This window comes from Pristiophorus japonicus, chromosome 7 (genome assembly GCF_044704955.1).
Source record: "Pristiophorus japonicus isolate sPriJap1 chromosome 7, sPriJap1.hap1, whole genome shotgun sequence".
Taxonomy (NCBI): Eukaryota; Metazoa; Chordata; class Chondrichthyes; family Pristiophoridae; genus Pristiophorus; species Pristiophorus japonicus.
The window spans coordinates 119,818,046-119,844,220 of NC_091983.1; the positions used below are offsets into that span (position 1 = coordinate 119,818,046).

General features: G+C 47.2%; 1 protein-coding gene and 1 long non-coding RNA gene across 3 annotated transcripts in view; one reads left to right on the forward strand and one right to left on the reverse strand.

The window, feature by feature from the left end:
- hddc2 (HD domain containing 2) overlaps nt 1–26,175 on the forward strand; it is a 189,086-nt gene that overhangs the window by 57,523 nt on the left and 105,388 nt on the right. The window lies entirely within an intron of this gene.
- The window catches only part of LOC139267259 (uncharacterized), a 59,839-nt gene continuing 54,183 nt past the window's right edge, over nt 20,520–26,175 (reverse strand). Inside the window, exons 2-3 of the long non-coding RNA XR_011593870.1 lie at nt 21,464–21,620; nt 20,520–21,177 (exon numbers count right to left, since the gene is read on the reverse strand). This is a non-coding gene — a long non-coding RNA (uncharacterized lncRNA). The remainder of the gene's footprint in view (nt 21,178–21,463; nt 21,621–26,175) is intronic.

The following is a 26,175-nucleotide window of genomic DNA, read 5'->3' on the forward strand; positions in this document are numbered from 1 at the left end:
AGGAATTGAATGTAATATCTCCAAGTTTGCAGCTGACACTAAGCTGGGTGGCACTGTGAGCTGTGAGGAGGATGCTAAGAGGCTGCAGGGTGACTTGGACAGGTTAGGTGAGTGAGCAAATGCATGGCAGATGCAGTATAATGTGGATAAATGTGAGGATAAATGTGGCAAAAACAGGAAGACAGACTATTATCTGAATGGTGACAGATTGGGAAAAGGGGAGATGCAACGAGACCTGGGTGTCATGGTACATCAGTCATTGAAGTTTGGCATGCAGGTACAGCAGGTGGTGAAGAAGGCAAATAGCACTTGGCCTACATAGCTAGAGGATTTGAATATAGGAGCAGGGAGGTGTTGCTGCAGTTGTACAAAGCCTTGGTGAAGTCACCCCTGGAATATTGTGTTCTGTTTTGGTCTCCTAGTCTGAGGAAGTACGTTCTTGCTATTGAGGGAGTGCAGCAAAGGTTCACCAGATTGATTTCCGGGATGGCAGGACTGACATATGAGGAGAGACTGGATCAACTGAGCTTGTATCCACTGGAGTTTAGAAGATTGAGAGGGGATCTCATCGAAACATATAAAATTCTGAAGGGTTTGGACAGGATTGAGGGAGGAAGAATGTGCCCGTTGCTGGGGAGTTCCAGAACCAGGGTCACAGACTAAGAATAAGGGGTAAGCCATTTAGCACCGAGATGAGGAGAAATTTCTTCACTCAGAGAGTGGTTAACTTGTGGAATTCTTTCCCGCAGAAAGTTGTTGAGGCCAGTTCATTGGATATATTCAAAAGGGAGTTAGATATGGCCTTTATGGCCGAAGGGATCAAGGGGTATGGAGAGAAAGCAGGAAAGGGGTACTGAGGTTGAATGATCAGCCATGATTTTATTGAATGGTGGTGCAGCCTCGAAGTGCCGAATAGAAACATAGAAAACATAGAAAATAGGTGCAGGAGTAGGCCATTCGGCCCTTCGAGCCTGCACCACCATTCAATGAGTTCATGGCTGAACATGCAACTTCAGTACCCCGTTCCTGCTTTCTCGCCATACCCCTTGATCCCCCTAGTAGTAAGGACTACATCTAACTCCTTTTTGAATATATTTAGTGAATTGGCCTCAACAACTTTCTGTGCTGGAGAATTCCACAGATTCATCACTCTCTGGGTGAAGAAGTTTCTCCTCATCTCGGTCCCAAATGGCTTACCCCTTATCCTTAGACTGTGACCCCTGGTTCTGGACTTCCCCAACATTGGGAACATTCTTCCTGCATCTAACCTGTCTAAACCCGTCAGAATTTTAAACGTTTCTATGAGGTCCCCTCTCATTCTTCTGAACTCCAGTGAATACAAGCCCAGTTGATCCAGTCTTTCTTGATATGTCAGTCCCGCCATCCCGGGAATTAGTCTGGTGAACCTTCGCTGCACTCCCTCAATAGCAAGAATGTCCTTCCTCAAGTTAGGAGACCAAAACTGTACACAATACTCCAGGTGTGGCCTCACCAAGGCCCTGTACAACTGTATCAACACCTCCCTGCATCTGTACTCAAATCCCCTCACTATGAAGGCCAACATGCCATTTGCTTTCTTAACCGCCTGCTGTACCTGCATGCTAACCTTCAATGACTGATGTACGATAACACCCAGGTCTCGTTGCACCTCCCCTTTACCTGATCTGTCACCATTCAGATAATAGTCTGTCTCTCTGTTTTTACCACCAAAGTGGATAACCTCACATTTATCCACATTATACTTCATCTGCCATGCATTTTCCCACTCACCTAACCTATCCAAGTCACTCTGCAGCCTCATAGCATCCTCCTCGCAGCTCACACTGCCACCCAACTTAGTATCATCCGCAAATTTGGAGATACTACATTTAATCCCCTTGTCTAAATCATTAATGTACAATGTAAACAGCTGGGGCCCCAGCACAGAACCTTGCGGTACTCCACTAGTCACTGCCTGCCATTCTGAAAAGTACCATTTACTCCTACTCTTTGCTTCATGTCTGCCAACCAGTTCTCAATCCACGTCAGCACACTACCCCCAATCCCATGTGCTTTAACTTTGCACATTAATCTCTTGTGTGGGACCTTGTCGAAAGCCTTCTGAAAGTCCAAATACACCACATCAACTGGTTCTCCCTTGTCCACTCTACTGGAAACATCCTCAAAAAATTCCAGAAGATTTGTCAAGCATGATTTCCCTTTCACAAATCCATGCTGACTTGGACCTATCATGTCATCTCTTTCCAAATGCGCTGCTATGACATCCTTAATAATTTATTCCATCATTTTACCCACTACCGATGTCAAGCTGACCGGTCTATAATTCCCTGTTTTCTCTCTCCCTCCTTTTTTAAAAAGTGGGGTTACATTGGCTACCCTCCACTCCATAGGAACTGATCCAGAGTCTCTGGAATGCTGGAAAATGACTGTCAATGCATCCGCTATTTCCAAGGCCACCTCCTGAAGTACTCTGGGATGCAGACCATCAGGCCCTGGGGATTTATCTGCCTTCAATCCCATCAATTTCCCCACCACAGTTTCCCGACTAATAAGGATTTCCCTCAGTTCCTCCTTCTTACTAGACCCTCTGACCTCTTTTATATCCGGAAGTTTGTTTGTGTCCTCCTTAGTGAATACCGAACCAAAGTATTTGTTCAATTGGTCTGCCATTTCTTTGTTCCCTGTTATGACTTCTCCTGATTCTGACTGCAGGGGACTACATTTGTCTTTACTCATCTTTTTTCTTTACATATCTATAGAAGCTTTTGCAGTCCGCCTTAATGTTCCCTGCAAGCTTCCTCTCGTACTCTATTTTCCCTGCCCTAATCAAACTCTTTGTCCTCCTCTGCTGAGTTCTAAATTTCTCCCAGTCCCCGGGTTCGCTGCTATTCCTGGCCAATTTGTATGCCACTTCCTTGACTTTAATACTATCCCTGATTTCCCTTGATAGCCACGATTGAGCCACCTTCCCTTTTTTATTTTTATGCCAGACAGGGATGTACAATTGTTGTCGTTCATCCATGCGGTCTCTAAATATCTGCCATTGCCCATCCACTGTCAACCCCTTAAGTATCATTCGCCAATCTATCCTAGCCAATTCACGCCTCATACCTTCAAAGTTACCCTTCTTTAAGTTCTGGACCATGGTCTCTGAATTAACTGTTTCATTCTCCATCCTAATGCAGAATTCCACCATATTATGGTCACTCTTCCCCAAGGGGCCTCGCACAACGAGATTGCTAATTAATCCTCTCTCATTACACAACACCCAGTCTAAGATGGCCTCCCCCCTAGTTGGTTCCTCGACATATTGGTCTAGAAAACCATTCCTTATGCACTCAAGGAAATCCTCCTCCACCGTATTGCTTCTAGTTTGGTTCGCCCAATCTATATGCATATTAAAGTCACCCATGAAAATTGCTGCACTTTTATTGCATGCACCCCTAATTTCCTGTTTGATGCCCTCCCCAACATCACTACTACTGTTTGGAGGTCTGTACACAACTCCCACTAACTTTTTTTGCCCTTTGGTGTTCTGCAGCTCTACCCATATAGATTCCACATCATTCAAGCTAATATCCTTCCTATCTATTGCATTAATCTCCTCTTTAACCAGCAATGCTACCCCACCTCCTTTTCCTTTAATTCTATCCTTCCTGAATGTTGAATACCTATGGACGTTGAGTTCCCAGCCCTGATCATCCTGGAGCCACGTCTCTGTAATCCCAATCACATCATATCTGTTAACATCTATTTGCAGTTAATTTATCCACTTTATTATGGATACTCCTTGCATTAAGACACAAAGCCTTCAAGCTTGTTTTTTTAACACCCTTTGTCCTTTTAGAATTATGATGTAGTGTGGCCCTTTTTGTTTCTTGCTTTTGTTTACTCGGCCTTCCACTATTGCTTTTTACCTTTCTACCATCTGTTTCTGACTCCATATTACTTTGCCCTGTCTCGCTGCATAGGTTCCCATCCCCCTGCCATTTTAGTTTAAACACTCCTGAACTGCATTAGCAAATGTTACCCCCAGGACATCAGTTCCAATCCTGACCAAGTGCAGACCGTCCCTTTTGTACAGGTCCCACATCCCCCAGAACTGGTTCCAATGTCCCAGGAATTTGAATCCCTCCCTGTTGCACCACTGCTCAAGCCACATATTTATTCTAACTATCCTGCTCCCTCTACTCTGATTAGCACGTGGCACTGGTAGCAATCCAGAGATTACTACCTTTGAGGTCCTACTTTTTAATTTAACTCCTAGCTCCCTAAATTCAGCTTGTAGGACCTCTTCCCGCTTCTTACCTATATCGTTGGTACCTATATGTACCATGACAACTGGCTGTTCACCCTCCCTCTCCATAATGCTCTGCAGCCGCTCTGAGACATCCTTGACCCTTGCACCAGAGAGGCAACATACCATCCTGGAGTCTCGGTTGCGGCCGCAGAAACTCCTATCTATTTCCCTTACAATAGAATCCCCTATCACTATAGCTCTCCCACTCTTTTCCCCACCCTTCTGTGCAGTAGAGCCACCCATGGTGCCATGAACCTGGCTGTTGGTGCCTTCCCCTGGTAAGTCATCTCCCCCAACAGTATCCAAAATGGTATATCTGCTTTGGAGGGAGATGACCGCAGGGGATTCCTGCACTAACTTCCTGCTCTTGCCTTGTCTCTTGGTCATCCATTCACTATCTGCCCTAACCCTTATCTGCAGTGTGATCAACTCACTAAATGTGCTATCCACAACATTCTCAGCATCGTGCATGCTCCAGAGTGAGTCCATCCGCAGCTCCAGTGCCGTCATGTGGTCTGTCAGGAGCTGCAGCTGGACACACTTCCCTCACACATAGTCGTCAGGGACACTGGAAGTGTCCCTGATTTCCCACATAGCACAGGAGGAGCATGACATGGGCCCGAGCTCTCCTGCCATGACTTAACCCTTAAATTAATTTACTTACTAAAATTTACTTGAACACCAAACAGCTACTTAGTAGTTCGCTGTCAATTAAACCAATCTAAAAGTCAGTCTAAAAGAGAGTTATATTTACCAGTCGAACAGCCAACCACTTACCAGCTTGGCTGTGACGTCACCTCTCAATTTCGCACCCCTCTATCTTTGTCTGCAGCTGGTTGGGCTGGTCTCTGGGCCTCCGTCTCCTACACTCGCACTCCTTATCAGCTGCTCTAGTGTCAGCACTGGTGGGAAAAACAAGACAAAACAGCACCTGCCACCCCCACTTGCCCAAACTCACCCACTTACCAAACTCATGAATCCCACTCTCTGCTGCTGCACCTAATTTCTATGTTTCTATGTTTGTGCACCGCTCCATCATAGGAGACCTTTACGGTAGCACTGCCGATTACAGGAATCAGTTCTTTCGTGTAATTCTTAATTTCGTGCGAACTGGAGTTAAGACTGGTCTTGAGGCCGTGTTGCACCACAACCTTTCGAAAGTCTTTTTGCCCATGATGGACTGGCTCGCGCCCGTGTCCAGCTCCATTGACACCTAGAGTCCATTTAGTTCAACATTCAGCATTATCGCGGGACAATTCATGGTGAATGTGTGCACCCCATATACCTCTGCCTCCTCGATCTGAGGCTCTGGTTCATTGTGGTCCTCCGTGGATCTGTCCTCCTCTGCAACATGGTGGTTTGCAGGTTTAACAGGCTTTGCAGCTCGCCTGCACACTCGTTGGAGGTGTCCCATTGTTCCACTGCCCTTGCAAACGTACTCTTTGAATCAGCATGAATGGAAACGATGATCATCTCCGCAGCGCCAACAAGGTGTTAATGGCTTTGCATTCATCACCCTTGATGGTGGACTCTGAGACATCTGCGGACGTGTAGCTGCAGGTATGTGTGACCTGCCCTGTACACTACGATTCGAAAACAACATCACTTGGTTCGCAGTACTTGTAGCAGCATTTGTGCGCTGAGACATTTGCTTCGTATTGTCACTGGTGGCAATGAACGCCTGGGCTATCGCTATGTCCTTACTCAAGGTTGGGGTCTCTACAGTCAAACGTTTGCGAAGTATGGTTTCATGGCCAATGCCAAGTACGAAAAAATCTCTGAGCATGTGCTCCAAATTCGCAATGTCCTGCAAGGCGTCTTAGCTCAGCGACATAACTCACCACTTCCTGGCCTTCAGACCTTTTGTAGGTGTAGAACCGGTACCTCGCCATCAGAACGCTTTCCCTCGGGTTTAAATGGTCTCAGACCAGTGTGCACAAATCGTCGTAAGATTTCTCCATGGATGTCGTTGGAGTGAGCAGATTCTTCATGAGGCCATACGTTGGTGCCCACAGACGGTGAGGAGGATCACCCTTCGTTTGGCAGCGCTCTCTTCCCCATCTAGCACGTTGGCCACAAAGTATTGATCGAGCCGCTCCATAAAAGTTTCCCAATCATCTCCCTCCGAGAATTTCTCCAGGATGCCCACTGTTCTCTGCATCTTTGGGTTCGCTATCTGTATCTCGTCGCCAGTTGTTGTGTATGTAGAAAGAGTCAGACTGAACACTGTGCGCTCAAAGTAAAGTGTGACCGTAGTCTTTTATTGCAGGTCTCCAGAGTGCCTCGCCAACCTGTGAAGCCTCCTTAAATACCTGTGCTCCCAAGGGATTATGGGATCCTTTGGGACACCAGGGGATGAGCCCTCTGGTGGCTGTACAGAGTAAATGCAAGTATACATATATAACAGGGACTATTTTTCAGAAAGTAATTAATTGGTTGATGAAGCATTTTGGGACATCCTGAGATGTTCAAGATGCGACATAAATGCAAGTTCTTTATTTCAACCCTTTCATTTTAATCTTTTGAGAAAAAGTTTGTATAAATCCTCATGATGCTCAAATGCAATCAAGCACAACTCCAAAATGTTCATCCATCATCACCTTTCAATTATTCAACCTGAGCAGGCTGCCCTCCATAGACAGCGTTCCCTCTCTGGCCCCAAAGCACATGAACCATCATGTCCTGTGGATTATTTGATCATTTCAATTTATATTTATCTCTACAGCCTACAATCCTGTTCCCAAACAGATATTTATCTAGCTGTTTTTTTTAAGGAGTTAATTGACACAGAATTAATTGCTTTTACTGAGAGTCTGTTCTACATATTCACCATTCTGTGGGAAAAAAATTCTTCATATCTGCAGTTTCTGTGTTCTCCAGCTCTGCACTAGTCCCACAAAATAGAGGTATCATACCGTGCTAGAGTACACAACCATGGTGTAAAGCCGAATAAAAGCCCTGGCACTGAAACAACGCTGTGGTAATACTAGCGTACAAGCATTTAAAGTGTTTCTGAATTCCTCCGCTACTTTAGCAGAGGTTATCACCCATTTATTTTAAGTGGGTTAACACACGTTTAGGCTCATAGTAGAGAGAGGAATTTCAGATCAATGCATTAGGCATTCGTCAGCTAGTATCCACTGTGTAATTTCAGGACCCCTGTGAATTAGCAGCACACATCTATTAAAGTATCTCACCACATTCAAACTATTCTGCTTCTTGAACTCTTGTACATGTTATTTTTAGCAGTGTCTTGTTTTTGCAGATGGCAGCGAAAATAAGGCCAAAGATTTAAAGGTTGTGGGAATTGTATTCCCCGGCCCATCCTGTGTTCTCGACCCCTCTCCTGAAAGTGCTGACTCATGGTACAGTTTCACAAGTGGCAGCCATCACTTCATTCAAGTGACAATATTTCATGTGTGAGCTTGAAATTGAGGGGCCAGAAGCTGTCAGCTGTTCCAGCACACGCCTACTGTAACTCCGGCAGAGGACAGCAGATGGGTCAGAATGTTTTTGGAGAAGCCTCAAGACCCCTCCCCTGCCAGGGCAACAAGGCTTTTTGCGTATCCTGAGGCAGGCAGGAACATGGCGGCAATATATTTTAAATAGACTGATCTTCCATTGACCCCATATACTCCAGTTGGAGGCATGGCAGAGGTCAGCAGTGGGTGCGTAATTGCTGCAATTGTGGCCCCAATGATTTTCAGGGCTGAAAGGCTGACTTGACCCTCACCTGACAGTTTTCAGGTATCATGACGCAGTGTTGCAAAATAAAAAAGGATGGAACTTACAAGTATATATAGCCTTTCATGGTCTCAAGTCATCCTACACTTTTGAAATGTCATCACTGTTGTAATGTAGGAAACGCGGCAGAACAATTTGTGCACAGTAAGGTCCTACAAACAGCAGGATCTTGCGGAGGCAGCGTTGGTGGTATTCCTCCAGTGCTTTGAGGTGTCTGCTGTCCATAGTCCATGTCTCTGAAGCATATAGGAGGGAGGGTATCCTGCTGCTCTGTAGACCATGAGCTTGGTGCCAGGTTTGAGGTCCTGGTCTTCACTCTCTTCCTCAGGTGACCGAAGGCTGCACTGGCTCACTGAAAGCTGTGTTGGACTTCATCATCGACATCTGCCCTTGTTGACAGTAGGCTCCCGAGGTATGGAAAGTGGTCCACGTTGTGCAAGGCCTCATCATGGATCTTGATGGCAGATTGGTAGAGGACCTTTATCTTACAGATGTTTAATGTAAGGCCCACGCTCTCGTACGCTTTTGTGAAGGTGTTGACGATGGTTTGGAGTTCGGCCTCCGAGTGTACACAGACGCAAGCGCTGTCTGCATACTGTAATTCAATGACCTTGGATTTGGACTGGAGGCGACGGAAATTGAACTGTTTCCCGTTTGTTCTGTAGATTGGCTCCACTCCAGTGGGGAGCTTATTGAGGTGAGATGGAGCATTACATCAAGAAAGATCGAGAAGAGCGTTGGTGCGATGCCACTGCCTCGCTTGACCCTGGTCCGTACGTAAATTCGGTCTGTGGTGTATCCCTTGGTCAGGATCATGGCTTGCATGTCATCATGAAACAGGCGGAGGATAGTGATAAACTTTTGAGGGCAGCCGAACTTGAGGATGCTCCATAATCCCTCACGGTTGACAGTGTCGAAGGCCTTTGTGAGGTCAAAGAAGGCCATGTACAGAGGTTGGTGTTTGTTGTGTTCATATTCTATTTGTTTGTTTCACGAACCCTCACTAGACAGGCATTAGGACCCTGCGGGAGCTAGTCACACACTGCTGTAAACATGCTGGTTCAGGGACACCATATTGGGGAGTTGCTATAAAGGACACAGTTAAGTTACATTACTCCTGTTTTAGTTAGTCTGTTTATTTACGTACACAACAGTGTTCCCTGCATTGCTCTTGAATTTGACACACGGTGAAGATCATGTCCATTGTGCCGCTTTGTGGACAGAATCCGCATTGCGACTCTGGGAGGAGCTCTTCAGCTACAGGAAGAAGGTGACTGAGGAGGATTCTTGCAATGACTTTCCCTCTGGCAGACAGCAGGGAAACTCCTCTGTAATTACCGCATTTGGATTTGTCACCTTTCTCGAAGATGGTCATGATTACGGCTTCTCTGAGATCCCCTGGCTTGCTCTCCTCCTTCCAGGTAAGAGAAATGAGTTAATGTATTCGCGCCAAAAGTGCTTCTCCGTCATGCTTTAGTACTTCGTCAGGGATTCCATTTGCTCCTGAGGCCTTGTTGTTCTTCAGTTGTCAGATGGCCTTTTCAACTTCGTGCCAGGCTGGAGTTGTGCTGAGATAGGTAGTGGGTGGCATGCTGTGGAATGGAGTCTAGGACACTCACGTCGAAGACAGAGTCTCGGTTAAGGAGATCTTCAAAGTGTTCCTTCCAGCAGGCAATGACTGCCTCTCTGTCCTTGATGAGTACCTCTCCGTTCTTGGCCCGCAGTAGGGTAGGGCCTTGGGTCGTAGGTAGTCTTGACTGCGCTAAAGAATTCACGCAAGTCATGATTGTCGGCTAGTTGCTAGATCTCCTGCGCTTTCTCCACCCACCATCTGTTCTTTAGGTCCCGAGTTTTTTGTTAGACCACGGTCTTCAGACATCTGTAGAGCTGCTTTCTTGCTCTCGAGTTGTGTTGCTGTTTCCAGTTCAGAATGCTTTGCGCTTGCGGCTTATTTGCTCCTGGATCTCCCTGTCGTTCTTGTCGAACCAGTTTTCGTGTTTCCTGATCGAGTGACTGAGCGTCTCTTCACAAGTGTTAATTATGGAGGCCTTGAGGACAGACCAAGCGCTGTTGACACTCTGTGTCTCTGGATCACTGGGAGTCGCCAGGTTGGTAGTGAGGCGCTGGCCGAACAGGGCTTTCTTAGCGGGATCTTTGAGTGCTCCAGCATTGATTTTCCTGCAGCATTGTTTCTGTTGCCGCCACTGTTTTGGGGCTACCTTGATGGACATGACAGATGAATTAGGCGGTGGTCCGTCCAGCAGTCGTTAGCTCTGGTCATGGCGCTGGTGATACGTACGTCCTTGCAGTCCCTCACTCAGACGATGACGTAGTCGAGCAGATGCCAGTGCTTAGAGCGAGGGTGCTGCTAGGAAGCCATGTACTTGACTCTGTGACGGAACAAGGTGTTGGTTATGACAAGGCCATGTTCTAAGCATTTCGGATGAGGAGGGTTCCATTGGAATTAGTTTTCCCTACCCCCTCTCTGGCGATCACACCTCCCCAGAGGTCTGTGTCCTTTCCAACTCTGGTGTTAAAGTCGCCAAAGAGGATCAGCTTGTCGCCCGTTGGGACTCGGGATAGGAATTGTTCAAAGCTAGGGTAGAATTTCTCTTTGGTCTCATTTGTATTTTCCAGTGTTGGGTCGTATGCACTGATGACCGTAGCACACTGGTTCCAGGCTAGGCTGAGCCAAAGGGTCATGAGGCATTTGTTTAACCCACAGGTGCAGTCCCTGAGACGCCCAACTAGCTCATTCTTTATGGCGAAGCCTACCCCATGGAGGCGTTGTTCTTCTTCTGGTTTACCTTTCCAGAAGAAGGGATAACCACCACCTTGTTCCTTGAGCTGGCCTTCCCCTGTCCGCCGGGTTGAAATGTCTGAGTTCCCAAGCAACAGTAGCAGTACGGCGTTCTGGTATGTTGCTGTTGGGGTTGTCCATGAGGGTTCCACCGATCCAGGTCCTGGACTTCATCTTAAAGGGTAGAAGATGCCTGTGCGTGAATTCTTTTAATGTGGGATGGCTGTTACACACCAGCTACCGCACAGGCTTGATAGAGCAAGGTCTTGGTCCAGTGGCAACAGGATCCAGGACAACTGGAGACTAGGCTCTGTTGCATGGGCCGAGTTCATACACACACACACATACTCCTACTGTCCTCCTTCATCCTTCCTACCGGTCGTCTCTCCCTGGAATTCATAGGACACAGTGCAGTCCTCACGACCTCGCTGTTGGCCCGTGCTGTTCCTTCCCTGGGCCTCGACCTCACCGCTGCTCCAGGGCTCTGATACGACCTCCATTTCTTGCCGGTCCAAACCTCTGGTCCCGACCTCCGCTCCTGAACTCCGCTCCTCTCCACTCCCGACCTCCGCTTCGGACTTCCACTCCTCTCCACTCCCGACCTCCGCTCCTCGACGGCCCCGACCTCCGCTCCTCCTGCACCTGGATCCCAACCCCTCCACTGGGCTCGAACTCACTCCAAAACCCGCCACCAATCAGCTGCCTGGATTCCAGTGATGTCGCTTTTGTCGCCCTCTTGGAATGGCTCGCGCTTCTCCCTGCAGTGGCTAGCTGCCTTTATCCTTGGTGCCGCTCCTGGTCTTTCCTCGCAGGTCGGGTGGGCGCCGACCACTGCTGATACCTGAGAAGAGGAACCTTTTTTAAAAAAAACCTTTTTTGTCCCAGATGCACTGAGGTCAATTGTAGTGCTTCCCCACTCCTGGTGAAGATTAGTTAACTCAGCACAAAACAAAGATTGAACCTGGCACCTTTCCAGTCTCTATGGGCCCAACTTTCCACACACGCCTAGAACGGCGCAGTCCCGACCTGGACGCCCGTTTTTCACGCCACAAAGTGCACCTAAAAAAATCCTCCGTATTCTCCACCTACTTACAGGTCCTCTGGCCCTCGGCGCAGCGCAGCACGAGCTGTAGGGGGGCGGAGCCAGGTCCCTGCGCTGAAAACAGTGCCGGGACCTCTGCACATGCGCGCTACAGTGGGCACGCAAGTGCAGTAGCTCCAGGCGCCGAACTGTGTGGGAGGGCCCCGAAGCACGCAGCCCCTAGCCCTGGCCGAATGGCCTCACTGGGGCTGCATGAATAAGGCTCCTCCCACGGCCAGCTCCTGCTTCCGCCCCCCCGACCAGACCCGACACCCGCTCCCCGCCACCCCCCTGCCTCCGGACCAGACCCGACACTCGCTCCACCCCCCCCTGCCTCCGGACCAGACCCGACACCCGCTCCCCGCCCCCCCCTGCCTCCGGACCAGACCCGTCACCCGCCTCCCCCCCCCCCCCCCCGACTGGACCCGACCCGACCCACGCTCCTGTTCCCACTCCCCGACTGGACCCGACCCGCGCTCCTGTTCCCGCTCCGCCCCCCCCCCCGACTGGACCCGACCCGACCAGCGCTCCTGTTCCCGCTCCGCCCTCCCCCCCCCCCGACTGGACCCGACCCGACCCAAGCTCCTGTTCTCACTCCGCCCTCCCCCCCCTGACTGGACCCGACCCGACCCAAGCTCCTGTTCCCGCTCCGTCCCCCACCCCTGACTGGACCCGACCCGAGCTCCTGTTCCCGCTCCACCCCCCCACCCCCGACTGGACCCGACCCGACCCGCGCTCCTGTTCCCACTCCCTGCCCCCCCCGACTGGACCCGACCCGACCCACGCTCCTGTTCCCGCTCCCCGCCCCCCCCGACTGGACCCGACCCGCGCTCCTGCCCCCCGACCTGGCCCGACCCCCCCCCCACTGGATCCGACCCGACCCGACCCAACTCCCGCTCCCGGACTGGATCCGACCTGATCTCCCCCCCTCCCTCTCCCTCTCTCTCCCTCCCTCCCTCCCTCCACCCCCCCGACCCGAACAGAACCTCCCCGACCCGACCCAACCCAACGCCACCTACCTGTAAATCTGGTGCTGGGGACGGGCCCTGCCCGAAGTCTCGGGCCGGCCCGTTCAGCCTTCGGTCCCGAAAGGCCTGCCTGAAGCACTTTCACACAGGTAGGAAGATGGTTTATTTAATCTTTTCTTTGCTTATAAATGTTTATTCAGGTTGGATTTATTTGTATAATATTTGTATAAGTATAAATAAGGATTTATTATAGAATTTAATGACTTCCCTCCCCCCCCCCAACCTCGTTCTGGACGCCTAATTTGTAACCTGCGCCTGATTTTTTTAATGTGTAGAACAGGTTTTTTCAGTTCTACAACAATCTTCACTTGCTCCATTCTAACTTAGTTTGGAGTACGTTTTCACTGTGGAAACTTTCAAATCAGGCGTCAGTGGCCGGACACGCCCCCTTTTGAAGAAAAAATTCTGTTCCAAAGTGGAACTGTTCTACCTGACTAGAACTGCAGAAAAAAAAATGTGGAGAATTGCGATTTCTAAGATAGTCCATTCTCCACCAGTTGCTCCTAAAAATCAGGCACAAATCATGTGGAAACTTGGGCCCTATGACTCAGTTGCAACACAAGGCAGTGCAGAATCTATCAGGAGAACCGCTACAAATTGTTTTAAAGAGCATCAATGAAAAAAATGATTTTTTTTGTGCATCAGTTGAGTAAGAAAAGCTGTTATAAATATAAATAAAAACACACAGAAAGGTTACTCAACAGGAAAGACTAACAAACTGGGTGCCCTGTTTGGATCTTTGGCTTCAAATTTTCTCGTCAGAAGAATTCCCTGCTGTCTGCAGTCAGAGAGTACCGCCTCTTTAAGAGATGTTGGCTGCCTTGAAGTAGTTTCAGTGAAGCCCCAATTCTCTCCCCCCACCCATTCCCCCTCCACAGCCAATGAATAGCGCAGGTTGTGCTGGCTGCATGCCAGAATCATGCTGAGGTCCCAGCACCAATTACACGGGGCCCAGAGACCATGTGAACAGGCACGTGCAGTGCAACCACGGCCCCTGTACCCCCATTGTCGGGCACAATCGCATTTCAATGTGATGTGTTTCGTTTGCTCACTGAAAAAATAGTATGGTCGATAAAAGTAAGCACTGGTAACATTATCACAACACATTAGTTACCTCCTGTGATTTGCTGACTCAATAAATGTCACTTCATCAGATTGTCAGTTCAGAACTCTAATGTTCAACATTACATTATTAAATTCTCAATATCTGCTTCCTTGATAGTCCAGTGAGTTAACCCAATGAACAGCTGAGTCACACAGATCAGGAAGGCCCAGGTTCAATTCCTGGTTGGTGCTGAATTAGATAACATCAGGAGGATATTTTTCTTGTTCCCAGGATGTGGGCATTGCTGGCAAGGCCAGTATTTGTTGCCCACCCTAATTTCCCTTGAGAAGATGGTGGTGAGCCGTCTTCTTGAACCATTGCAGTCCATGTAGTGATGATACTCCAATAGTGCTATTTGGGAGGGAGTGCCAGGATTTTGACCCAGCAATGGGAAGGAACAGCGATATATTTCCAAGTCAGGATGGTGTGTAACTTGGAGGGGAACTTGGAGGTGAAGGTTCCATTGCGCCTGCTGCTGTTATCCTTTTATTTGGTAGAGGTTACGAGTTTGGGAGGTGCTGTCAAAGAAGCCTTGGCAAGTTGCTGCTGTGCATCTTGTAGATGGTGCACACTGCAGCCATGGTGCACTGGTGGTGGAGGGAGTGAATGTTTAAGGTGGTGGATGGGGTGCCAATCAAACGGGATACTTTGCCCTAGATGGTGTCAAGCTTCTTGAGTGTAGTTGGAGCTGCACTCATCCAGGCAAGTGGAGAGTATTCCATCACACTCCTGATTTGTGCCTTGTAGATGCTGGAAAGGCTTTGGGGAGTGAGGAGGTGAGACATTCGGTGCAGAATACCCAACCTCTGACCTGCTCTTGTTGCCATTGTATTTAAGTGGCTGGTCCAGTTAAGTTTCTGGTCAATGGTGAGCCCCAGGATGTTGATGGTGTTGAATTCGGCGATGGTAATGCCGTTGAATGTCAAGGGTAGGTGGGATGATGGAGGAAGTTATAATGTGGTTGATCTTAGTGCCATTGGGTTAGACAGGGGAAAAACAGCCTGCAATCACACCCCTGATCATTATGCAGTGACCTCACTGGAAGGCACATGAGTATGGAATTTGGTGGAGGACAGGATCAGCTTCAACTGTGAAGCCCACTGCGATTGAACAGCTTGCTAAGGCTCACACATGAACAATGGTGTCTATGAATCCATACTTTGACATGGGGTTTGATTTTAACTGTTCCCGCCAAGTGGCAGTGGATTGACGGGCGGTTTTACACTTCACCCAATTCCAGGCAGGGTGAAATGGATGGGCAACCTGCTGCCACCCATTTCCTGTCTGGTGGGAACAGTTAAAATTGACCTCAAGGAGTCAACAAAATTAGGAGAGCTTTGGAAGGGAGAAAATTGAAGAGAAAAAGCACAAATTCCTAACATATTTTAGGTGTGATACTAAGTAGCTGGGGGAAATATTAACCTAGTGGGCAATGGCACTGTCCATTGTAGCACAAAGCTATACAAATGAGAAGGTCTCAGATTCAATTCCCAGTCTGTGCTATATTTGCTGATCTCAGCTGCTGCAGCAGGCAAGACATCACAATTGATCCTAGTTTTGAAAACTAAATAAAAGTCAAGTTTTTGAAAGCTGATTTTTTTTTTTAAGTGCTCCATGCATGCACAGTTAAACTGCAATTGTAATATTAGAAATCTACAGAAATATTCAATGCTCAAAACAAATGTAACCACATTTCCACTCTCATAATGATTGACAACCTGTTCCATCAATTGAATAGGCTGCCTTTTGGTACATCCAATGGCTGTGGGAAGCAACATTTTCACTTTGTAGTATGACTGGTTCACTTTAGAAAGGGACGTTTTGCTCAGAAATTAGCCACTCACGATAAAACAGGAGCATTCGATCAAATAATGTTTGATTGCTCCTGTTTTCTGCTAATCATCCTAAGCCCTGCCCTGCCCAGGTTTTGGACTTGGCAAAAGATGGTAGGCCTAGCCCCAATTGCCATCCAGTGACAGTAACAGCAACTTTCATTTATATAGTGCCTTTCACATAGTAAGATGTCCCAATGCGCTTCACAGGAGCATAATCAGACAAAAGTTACCACCGAACCACAAAAGGAGATGACCCCCTTCTGTGCATAAATTTCTATGATCCTATGAAGGAGATATTAAGACAGGTAACTGAAAGTTTGGTCAAAGAGGTAGGTTTTAAGAAGTGTTTTAAAACCTCTGCTGGAAATTATTCACATGCAGTCATCAGGTGAGATTAGGATCAGGCTTGGTTGTGATGTCCCCATGAACAAATAACCTGCTAAAACTCAGTGTCTAGACCCACCTACAAAAATGGCCCTTTGGGTAAAGTATGGAGAGTTGCCAGTGGAATTGTATCTTGGCAAGTGTCAACAGTCAGAAGAGAGTAGAAATAATGAGCATCAAAATATGTGAATCCATGTATCATTATTTGAATTTTACTGTGAATGTCCTGGATGTGGAGATGTGTTGGAGCAAGAAAGGTCCAGTTTGACATAAGAACATAAGAACAAGAAATAGGAACAGGAGTAGACCATTTGGCTCCTCGAGCCGATGATCATGGCTGATCTGATCATGGACTCAGCTCCACTTCCCTGCCCGCTCCCCATAACCCTTTACTTCCTTATTGTTCAAAAATCTGTCTATCTCTGCCTTAAATATATTCAATGACCCAGCCTCCACAGCTCTCTGGGGCAGAGAATTCCATAGATTTACAACCCTGAGAGACGAAATTCCTCCTCATAATTTTAAATAGGCGACCCCTTATTTTGAGACTATGCCCCTAGTTTTACTTTCCCCTATGAGTGGAAATATCCTCTCTGCATCCACCTTGTCGAGTCCCCTCATTATCTTATATGTTTCAATAAGATCACCTCTCATTCTTCTGAACTCCAATATGTATAGGCCCAACCTACTCAACCTTTCTTCATAAGTCAACCCCTCATCTCCAGAATCGACCTAGTGAACCTTCTCTGAACTGCCTCCAAAGCAAGTATATCCTTCCTTAAATACGGAGACCAAAACTGTACGGAGTACTCAAGGCGTGGCCTTACCAAAACCCTGTACAGTTGTAGCAGGGCTTCTCTGCTTTTATACTCTATCCCCCTTGCAATAAAGGCCAACATTCCATTTGCCTTCCTGATTACTTGCTGTAGCTACATACTAACTTTTGGGGTTTCATGCACGAGGACCTCCAGATCCCTCTGTACTGAGAACTTTGCAATTTTTCTCCATTTAAATTATAATTTGCTTTTCCAATTTTTTTGCCAAAGTGGATAACCTCACATTTACCTACGTTATACTCCATCTGCCAAACTTTTGCCCATTCACTTAGCCTGTCTTTGGGCTAGATCCTCCATTATTTTGCCATGCATAACGCCCACGCCCACTTAACGTCCATTTTAACATTGAAATGACATGTAACGCCCATATGTCGCCCATTTTGGCACAAAATGGAAACTGATGGACATTTTTCAGAAACTTATCGCCGAGCGTTACTTTCCCCATGTGCTTAATGCCGGGAAAAAATATTACCGCTCGCCCACTTTTTTGGGGCGAAACCATCAGAATGAGCGAAATCAACGCCCATAATATCGGCCAGCATTACTTTCCTCACGAAATTAGCGGCGGGATTCAATAATACTGACCGCCCATTTTTTTTTTGTCATAAAGACCACATTTGGTGAAACTAACGCCCAGGAGATCACCCACCGTCACTTTCACCACCTCACACACATATCACCCACAATATCGCTCACCCAAAAAAACGACAAAAAAAATGGAACTGTTCTGAACTAAAGCCAGCGGTGTGGCTGCCATTTTTTAAATCGCAGGTCGTTTCATTCAAAAGGTTGCTTCAACTTCGGGAGAGTTTGCATTGACTCTGGAGTTTTTCTCAGGTGAAGTGACCATCTCAACAGACATCTTTTCAGACTCTGGACTATTGGGGGTTTACTCTCGGTATATTTTAGTGAGGAAATTATTGCTTCTGATCAATCACTATTATACTTTCATTGCAATGGGGCCAGCCATTTCTCATCCTGCATCGATTAATACACAGATGCTGCAGAGTGCAGATGGCTCAATGTCTGATGCACATCATTATGTCCCCAATTTAAGACGTGCAAGAATGAGGAGGAGGACCAGACCATACACACCCCGCACATACAGGGAAAAGAGGCCTTACCTCTTCGATTAGTAAAGGGGGAGGTGCAACGAGACCTGGGTGTCATGGTACATCAGTCATTGAAAGTAGGCATGCAGGTACAGCAGGCAGTAAAGAAAGCAAATGGCATGTTGGCCTTCATAGCGAGAGGATTTGAGTATAGGAGCAGGGAGGTCTTACTGCAGTTGTACAGGGCCTTGGTGAGACCACACCTTGAGTATTGTGTGCAGTTTTGGTCTCGTAATCTGAGGAAGGACATTCTTGCTATTGAGGGCATGCAGCAAAGGTTCACCAGACTGATTCCCGGGATGGCAGGACTGACATATGAAGAAAGACTGGATCGACTAGGCTGGAATTTAGAAGATTGAGAGGGGATCTCATGGAAGCATCTAAAATTCTGACGTGATTGGACAGTTTAGATGCAGGAAGAATGTTTCCGATGTTGGGGAAGTCCAGAACCAGGGGTCACAGTCTAAGGATAAGTGGTTAAGCCATTTAGGACCGAGATCAGGAGAAATTTTTTCACCCAGAGAATTATGAACCTATGAAATTCTCTACCACAGAAAGTTGTTGAGTCTAGTTCGTTGGATATATTCAAAAGGGAGTTAGATGTGGCCAATACGGTTAAAGGGATCAGGGGGTAGGAGAGAAAGCAAGAGTAGGGTACTGAAGTTGCATGATTAGCCATGATCATATTGAATGGTGATGCAGGCTCGAAGGGCCGAATGGCCTGCTCCTGCACCTATTTTCTATGTTTCTATGTTACCTCGACGTCTCCGACGCAAGGTGGTGATCAATGAAATATGTGAGCTCATCAGGCCACGTATGCAGCCTACCATCAGGATATCAGTGTCGGTCGAGGTCAAGGTCACCGCAGCACTGTCTTTCTACACATCCGGTTCCTTTCTGGCCTCCGCGCTTGAGATTTGCCCTCTGCCTCACCATGCCACCCATCGCTGCATTAGACAAGTCACGGAGGCCCTGTACGCGCGAAGGATGGACTTTATCAGCTTCCCCATGATCACGCAGGCTCAGACTGACAGGGCTGGAGCATTCTACTGCATTGCTAAGTTCCCCAGAGTGCAGGAATCTATACAGTGCACTCACATCGCCATGCGGGCACCTTCTCAGGACCCAGAGCGTTTTCATGACAGAAAAGGATTTCACTCCCTGGAGATCCAACAAGTTGTCGACCACATCCAGATAATCATGGCAGTGAATGCCAAATGTCCGGGCACCTTCGATGAGGCTCACATCCTGCGTGAGAGCGCTGTCTCTGACATCTTCAAGAGTCAGCCACAAGGACAATGCTGGATGCCTGGTGATAACCGATATGGCCTAGCCACCTGGCTGATGAATCCCCTGCATGGCACCCACACCGAGGCCGAGAAGCAATACAACCAGAGCCACAGAGAGACACGCAATGTGGTCCAGAAAACAATAACTGTGCTTAAGTAGTGCTTCAGATGTCTGGACCACTCAGGAGGGAAGCTACAATACAACCCTGAGCAAGTAGGTAACTTCGTGGTCGTGTGCTCCATGCTGCACATCTGGCTATCAGGAGGGGCCAAGAATTGCCAGAAGGGACTGATACTCCACCTCAGGAGAGAGAGGAAGAGAATGACGAGGGGCTGGACGCTGACCTAGGGCCAGGAAATCAGGCTGGCGATGCAACCATACCCACGACCCCCCTCCAGACTGCAGGAAAGGGCCCATGGTGGCTACATAGCTGCAAGACTCTTACGTGAGGAGCTGATATCTGAACGATTTGCCTGAAAGAACATTGCTGTGTGTGTGCAGTTCAGACATCAATGGTGCCCATCATTTTGGTGCCAGTTAAAGTTTACGTTGATTGAAGTTAAGTTTTATTTAACCCTCTCATGTTAAGGAATCACCAGTGTGTAACGGTCCAGCTATCTGAGACAATGTGCAATAAGGTTATGTTGAATAAAATTTTTTTTATACCAACATTGGTCTGAAATCATAAGTATCACAGACAATAATACCCAACCTCCGCCCACACCCCACTTTTTCCACCATTGACAACAATCAAATGTTCAACATGTCCAACAACACAGAATACAAATGCAAAGATGCAAAGCAAGAGGGTAGTCCCCTCTTTCCATACATTACAAAAAATTGCATACACCCAGATGGAGATATAACACAGCCGTCACCTGCGGTCATGCACCTCACTTTCCTTCCCCCCTCCCCTTCTTCTCCCCACCTCTACCCCTTCCCCTCCTCGCTCCACGGCACCTGGCCGAGGAGCTCCTCAGGCGGTGCCTCATTGGGGAGGGATGAAGGCAGAGGCGGTGGTTGGACGGTTACGGGAGCGGGGGGAGCCGAGGGGGCAACATTCTCTGATGCAGAAGCAGGATCTTGGTCCTTGCTCTCATCTGTCGTTTACAGGGGTGGAGTGCCACGCTCGGGAACCAGAGAGGTCTGTGCCAACAGCGTTCCTGGCTATCGTATCCAGGGCCTCCGCCATCCGCGGAATGTACTCAGTCATGGTGGCCAGCTGTCGGGATATGCCCCCCAATGCTTCGATGAGCTGGTCACCAATGTCTGAAGTCCTCTTGGACAACTGTACCATCTCTCTGCTCTCATGTGGCACTCGTGGACCAGACTTGCCGCGTCCACGAGGCCTCCGTGGGGTCGGCGCTGACCTGGAGACAAATGGGGTGCCCTGTGGAGAGGTGCTTGGGGCCGGTACCTCCAGAGTGGAGGTGGGAATGACCAGAAGACCACTAGATGGCCTTGGGGTGGAATGGCTTCTGGAGTGTGGCGATGCAGGTTCCTCGAAGTTGGTGCTCTCATCCGTGGAGAACAGACCCAGCGGATTGACGGGCGAGAATCAGAGCTCCTCAGCTCCAGATGTAGGATCGTCCGGAGAGTTGGGCCCCGCGCCCCCACCTTCTGGCCTCTGTGGTCTTGCCTGGGGCCATGCTGCTGGCTGAGCTGCAAAACACAAATTAGGTTATTAGAGGAGAAGGGGGTGCTAGGGTCACAAGGTGAGTCCAGCGCTACACACAGCATATGCATGACAAAAGCACCACCACTCTCAAAATCATCACAGACATCACATTTCATGACCATGAACACATTTGTATTGCAATGATTATCATTAGGCCAGCATTATTTCTATGACAATTTTAGAAATCATCTATCATATATGATTGTTCAGATATGAGTGGGTGTGGCATCTATTGACTTTACATCACGCAATGGTGTAAGCTTTACTCACGTGGCATCACTTCAGGGTCTGCAGATGCGTTCATGGCTGTCCGGGGGTGCTTCCCGACGAGTGCGAGAACCCGCTCCTCCATGTTAGTGATGTCGCTGGGGACTGGTGGCCCCACACCTGTTCGCTTCTGCATGGACCTCATCGTTGATAGCTCCTTCTGTAAAAGGTGACAGGGTGACATGATATGAGATCATTGCGTGATATCATTGTTAGGTACTGTCACAGAGACTGATACAACACATAACCCACAGATGTAATCAGGATTATTATGATAATTATCATTCTTTACCTAAAGATGTGCAGCGTGACCGCAGGCTTGAGTAAAACATTCCCAGTAAAAGTGAGAGACCTCACATCTGCTGATAGTCACTCATGACTGTTACAAATCAAATTATATAAATAAATAAGTACAGGTAAATAAATGTAATACTTACTCTTGCAGATCCCACAAGGTCGTTCCATCGTTTGCGGCATTGGTTGCCCTCACGCACCTCGTTGGTCACTGACAATACTACCTCTGCTATCTTCTTCTGGGAGGCCTTTGGGGTGGGCTTCCCATGCCCTCCTTGTGTCAATTTACACCAGCGTAACTCGACCTCCTGCAGGAGGGAGGCATTTGCCTCGTCCGAGAACCTCCTTGCTCTTTTGCGCCCTCCAATGTGCTCCTCTCCCACGTCACTGCTCTCTCCAGCGTCAGTCTCCACAGTATGCTGTAATGCCTCCTCCTCTCCCTCCATTATAGGCCAAATTAGGGCAAATATTTGGCTGGTAACAGCTAATTTTTGTTTCCCTATTTGCTATGAAGCTCTAAAGTCTCCCTCCTTCTTCTCAAAGCAGCTACACCACACCCAGACACACCTTCCGTCCCTCTCAGCTCCCTCTCTCTGTGTCTTCTCTTCTGCGCATGTCATGATGACCCTTGACCTCCTGAATCGCGGGAATTGAGCGTTGCCATGCCATTGCTAAGGATGGCGACACTTTACGGCAGAAGGTTAGCGAGACTTAGCGCTACCACCCATTTCATATTGCTTGCGGTAACGCCCAATTTCAAAAATGGAGACTAGCTGCTTTGAGAATGGGTGAGAAGCCGACGATCTGAAAACTCATTTTTACCGCCCACGCCAGAAATAACGGCCATTTTTAGGCAATAAGCACAAAAGTGTAAAATCTAGCTCCTTATCTCTTTGCAGATTTTTTGTATCCTCCTCACAATTTGCTTTCCCACCCATCTTTGTATCATTAGCAAACTTGGTTACATTACACTAGGTCCCTTCATCCAAGTCATTAATATAAATTGTAAATAGTTGAGGGCCCAGCACCGATCCCTGCGGCACCCCACTAATCACTGTTTGCCAACCGGAAAATGACCCATTTATCCCGACTCTCTGTTTTCTGTTAGTTAGCCAATCCTCAATCCATTCTAATATATTACCCCAAGCCCATGAACTTTTATCTTGTGCAGTAACCTTTTATGTGGCACCTTATCGAATGCCTTATGGAAATCCAAATACACCATATCCCCCTTATCCACCCTGCTCATTACATCTTCAAAGAACTCCAGCAAATTTGTCAAACATGATTTTCCTTTCATAACACCATGCTGACTCTTGTTTGATTGAATTATGCTTTTCCAAATGTACCGCTACTGCTTCGTCAATAATAGACTCCAGCATTTTCCCAATGACAGATGTTAAACTAACTGGTCTATAGTTTCCTGCTTTTTTCTGCCTCCTTTTTTAAATAGAGGCGTTACATTTGTGGTTTTCCAATCTGCTGGGACCGCCCCCAGAATCCAGGGAATTTTGGTAGATTACAACCAAAGCATCCACTATCTCTGCAGCCATTTCTTTTAAGACCCTAGGATGTAAGCCATCAGGTCCAGGGTACTGAGTACTACTTCATTAGTGATAGTGATTGTATTAACATTCCTCCCTCCCTATAGCCCCTTGATTACCTACTATTGGGATGTTTTTAAATGTCTTCTAACGTGAACATTGATACAAAATATTTGTTCAACATCTCTGCCATTTCCCTGTACTCCGTTATTAATTGTCCAGTCTCATCTTCTAGGGGACCAACATCTTACTATGTGTTTTCATATTTCGTGATAGATTGGAAAAGCCGGTTTTCAGTGCATGCGCATTATGCGCTCAAATCCGGCTTTTGCGATGTCTTCCTGGATCTGTACACACTCAATACTGACCAGGGAGGCCGGAATATCTGGGCCAATATGATTCTGAAGACATGTGCAACCAACAAATCCATGCTAATATGAACTCTAAAGTTGCATCATTGGATATTTAATGCACATCACATTTGCCTGAAATTCCTTTCCCACTATTTAAATGAAGGAATTAACACATTTAAAATAAACAAGTCATTCACCCATAGGATTGCATGAGGGGAGTTAGGACCAAGTGTAGCCTTCAGGTGAAGTGGGAAATCAGGGCAGAGGATAATCAGATCAGGGCACACAGATGTAATTCAGTCTCCATTTGAAAGTCATACATTGTAGTTATTTTAGCATTTTGTTTATAAATTCCTATGTCCATGTATATAATGGAAACTGCCAATGTAAGCTTGAAATGCTGTAATTACATCATTCTGCCAGTGGTACCACTGCAGCGCCACCACTGGTAGAAGGGTGTAATTACACTGTGACAAGTTTACATGGGCAATTTCCATTACAAATGTGGATATAGGAATTTATAATGGAAGAAGTGCATGCAGATTTAAGATTTTTTAAATACTATAGATGGGGAAGAGCGGAGTTTCAAATGAACACATTAAGTACTTGTTTATTAGAATCTCACAGCATAATTTCAGAGCCATAATAAACCCACACACATAACCTAGCATTTATTGTTGCTAATGTTAGTAGACGGACATTTACCGACATAGTATGACATTTTTCTGTCCACAATTGTACTGGAAATGTTAGCCTATTTAAGGTAATCAGATTAATACCAGCATTGAAAAAGCAAAAAGAACATTATACAAATGTATTATCATAGAATCATAGAATGAAACTGCACCGAAGGAGGCTATTCAGCCCATCGTGCCTGTGCCGGCTCTTTGAAAGAGCTATCCAATTAGTACCACTCCCCTGCTCTTTACCCAAAGTTCTGCAAATATTTCCTTTTAACTTATTTATCCAATTCCCTTTTGAAAGTTATTATTGAATCTGCTTCCACCATTCTTACAAGCAGTGCATTCCAGATCATAACAACTCGCTGCATAAAAATCATTTTCCTCATGTCGCCTCTGGTTCTTTTGCTAATTACCATAAATCTGTGTCCTCTGGTTACTGATCTTTGCCAGTGAAAACAGTTCCTCCTTATTTACTCTACCAAACCTTTCATGATTTCGAACACCTCTAGCTATCAAATCTCACTTAACCTTCTCCACTGTAAGGAGAACTGTTATGTATTTAACGCCATGTAACCTGTATTACACTACCACCAGAGGGCCTACCTGTTGGAGTCCCAAGGGATCCCAGCATCCCTTGGGAGCATGGTATATAAGCAGGCCATCCATGAGGTGCCTGCACTCTGGAGTCTTATTAAAGGAGCTAAGGTCACACTTGCTCATTGTACACAGTACTCAGTTTCATTCTTTATTATGAACGTATCAATTGGCAATGAGGTAACGAACAACCGCGCGAAAATGCAAAGAACTGTTGGTATCCTGGAGAAGTTCTCAGAAGGGGACGATTGGGAGGCCTTTGTGGAGAGACTCGACCAATACTTTGTGGCCAACGAGCTGGAAGGGGATGAGAATGCTGCCAAACAAAGAGCGATCCTCCTAACTATCTGTGGGGCAACAACCTATGGCCTCATGAAGAATCTCCTAGCTCCGGCAAAACCAACAACTAAATCCTATGAAGAATTGTGTACGCTGATCCGGGAGCACCTAAATCCTAAGGAAAGTGTTTTGATGGCGAGATATCGGTTCTACACATGTCAACGGTCGGAGGACCAGGAAGTGGTGAGCTATGTCGCCGAACTAAGGCGCCTCGCAGGACATTGCGAATTTGAGGGATTCCTCAAATGCTTAGAGACTTTTTTGTACTGGGCATTGGTCATGAGGTAATCCTTCGCAAACTGTTGACTGTTGAAATTCCGAATCTAAATAAAGCCATAATGATAGCCCAGGCATTTATGTCCACCAGTGACAACACCAAACAGATTTCGCAGAACAAAGAAGTTTCGAACAGTACTGTGCACAAAGTAATGTCGGTTTCGAGCAGAAATATGCATGGCAGAACGTACACGCCAGCTGCTGCTGCCTGACCTCAGATGACCCAGAGTTCGCCATCAATCGTTAATGCAAGGCAGTTAACACCTTGTTGGTGCTGTGGAGGTGATCATTGGCCCCATCAATGCCGCTTCAAGCACTATGCGTGCAATGGTTGCAGAACAATGGGACATCTCCAGCGAATGTGCAGACAAGCTGCAGACCCGGCAAACCACTACGATGCAGAGGAAGATCGATCCACTTTGGATCAGGCTGAATTGGAGACTCGTACCGAGGAGGCAGAAGTGTACGGGGTACACACATTCACCACAAAATATCCACCAATAATGTTGAAAGTTGAACTGAACGTAATTCCAGTATCTATGGAACTGGACACAGGTGCGAGTCAGTCCATAATGAGTAAAAAGACCTTCGACAGGCTGTGGGGCAAAAAGGCACACATGCCCAAGTTCAGC